At 50.3% G+C, this 2,500-nt stretch overlaps 1 pseudogene; it reads right to left on the reverse strand.

Moving 5' to 3' along the window:
• LOC137467833 (28S ribosomal RNA) overlaps positions 1–2,500 on the reverse strand; it is a 9,082-nt pseudogene that overhangs the window by 3,232 nt on the left and 3,350 nt on the right.

Below are 2,500 nucleotides of genomic sequence, written 5' to 3' on the forward strand. Positions count from 1 at the left end.
ATCCGTGTGTGTGTTCCTCTTCGTGGTGATATAAGTATTGATGTTTTCATACATATTGCTCACCAGTCCAATGATGTGGGGGTCCACCTCTCTTTGCTCGAGAACGCGGATGATGTGTTGGTGGCTCACGGTGTCAAAAGCCTTAGCGATATCCACGAATACAACACCCAGGGGTCTGTGATTTCTTTTGGCCGACCAGATTATAGTTTGCAGGAGTTTAAGGTTTTCAGAGCATCCCGCCGCTCTGATGAATCCTCTTTGCCTTGGGTTGAGGGGGCAGGCCTTGCTTAACCTTGCTGTTACGATCCTGGAGAACAGTCTCAACAGGATGGAACTAATAGTGATAGGTCTCCAGTTGTTAATGTCTTTCAAGCGTTCCGGTTTTGTCGATTTCGGGATCAAAACCGTCCTGCAGCCCCTCACCATGTCCGGGATTTTGCCAGCTGTTAACCATAAATTGAAATTCTCCGTGGTCCTGGAGTACCCGGGATCCATCTTTACGATGTCCCCAAGGGTGACTCCGTCCGGACCTGGAGCCGAGCCCTTGCTCATTTCCTGCACGTGTTTTTCCACTTCTTTGGCCGTGATTAGTGCACTGAAGGCTGTGTTGTCAGCCTTCCCGTGAATTTTAAAGTCCCCAAGGCTATCAAAGTCACTAGGTGTTTCCCATCTCGTTTTAAAGGCCGAATAAATTTCCCCGGGTGGAATATCGCAGCATAAGCATTCTATGTCTTCCAGAATTATCTTAGCAAGTTTCCCTCTGTCTAGATGAAATAGCCGCTGGAATCGAAGGTAGTTGCCTTTCCGAATCGCTCTGTCTTTCATCCATTTTTGAAACGGTTTTCTTGGTTTCTTCTCCTGGGCTCCGTTATTTACCCGAGATCGGGTAGCAGTTCTTATTTGGCTAATTGATTCTAGGCACTCGAAGCAGTCCTGCGCTGCTTGATTGATCACGATTTGAAGTTCCCGGCCGTTCAGGATTTGTTGCACTGCTCGGGGGAAGGTGTTAAACGATCCCGCTGATAAGCGTTCCCCGAGTGTCCTTTTGTAATGGGCCTGCAGCTGCCCTTCCTGTTGCTGGACGGCTCCCTGCTGTCCGTTGCCCTTATCGCGGTGGCGCCTTATCTTTCCCATTGTCCTCTCTCCGGCAGCTGGCCTCTCTGGCAGTTGGTTGTTATCAGGTCCATTGTTAACGGAATTTCTCAGGCCTGCAGCTGCGCTCCTGGTGTGGTAAAGAGTTCTCACTTCGGGCTCGTTTGAGGGGCTCAATCGGGGTTTTTCTGGGGGATTCATTCCGGGCTCATTCGGGGGGATTTTATCCGTTGATTTTTTTGGAAGCAATCTTCTTTTGTCACTGATCTGTTTGGCCGTTTTGGTGGTTATATGTTCTGAAATAAGTTTGTTAATGTTTTTGTGCCCCTCAAACTGAGCCTCCAGCCTCACCAGGAGTTCTTCCTCTTCTTTTGTCCAGCACTTTTTATGGGCTCCTCGATTTGATGTTTCTTTTGGCTGGGAAGCAGCGATCCTTTCTAGGTTTCTAACCAACGGATGCGCCAATCTTTTATGCTGTCCCAGGCCGATTTTAGATGAGAAGTCTCTGTGGCAAACCTCACATATCCACTCTCCAGCTGGAGCTTTTGTAGCCTCCTGTCCCCTGCATTTTGCAAAGTGACAAATAACACTGTGATAGTTATTGCTTTCTTTTCCACACTTAGCACAACGAAAACAAACTCCCCTCTTCCCATGTAGGACCTTCAGATGTTCTATCAGGCCCAGCATAGAGTTTACCCGGGTACCACAGTCAGGACAAGGTGGGTTTTTGTCAGGGACAGTCACCGTCACGACGTCCTCCGGTGCTTTCCCCCCGTGTTTCCCGGGCGTTGGAGGAGATGTTTCCAATGTGCACTCTTTCTCCTCGCCGCTGTCCTCCTCAAGTACAAACGGTTCACAAATGTCTCGTGGGGGCCTAGAACACAAAGTTTCTCCCACCCCCGTGGTTGGTAAAAGTTGTTCGTATACGTCCGGTAACCCGCTCAATATTTCCCTCCCCGTACAAAAATTAATACCTTCGAGCCCATACAGGTCTGATCTATAGAACACTAAGTTCACCAGCCGGGCCAAATTTTCAGCCGAATTAGGGGAGGGTTTAGATGTTGAATTTTGAGTTACCAGGTCTACCTGGAGATTTTTGGGTAACAGGTCAACCCGGTGCCCAGGAAAAAGGGGCACCAGGTCGACCCCCTGGGACTTAGACATGGGCCCGGGATTGCTCCCGGACAACAGGTCTACCCAGTCAGAGTGGGAAGTCTGAGTGCCGACCGATACCCTAAGCAGGCGTACCGGTGGCCCCCAGACCCCCCCCCCTAGGTCGGATCCGGAAAAATTAGCCATCGAATTGAGACCACTTTCGAAGGCGAGAACGGAGCGTGTGGTCAGCCCTTTCTCCGAACTCGTTGCCCCTGCTGAAACCGGGGGGCCAGGTTTCGGGCAAAAAGCCGCG

Source organism: Anomalospiza imberbis, unplaced genomic scaffold (assembly GCF_031753505.1).
Source record: "Anomalospiza imberbis isolate Cuckoo-Finch-1a 21T00152 unplaced genomic scaffold, ASM3175350v1 scaffold_818, whole genome shotgun sequence".
In the NCBI taxonomy this organism is placed as follows: domain Eukaryota; kingdom Metazoa; phylum Chordata; class Aves; order Passeriformes; family Viduidae; genus Anomalospiza; species Anomalospiza imberbis.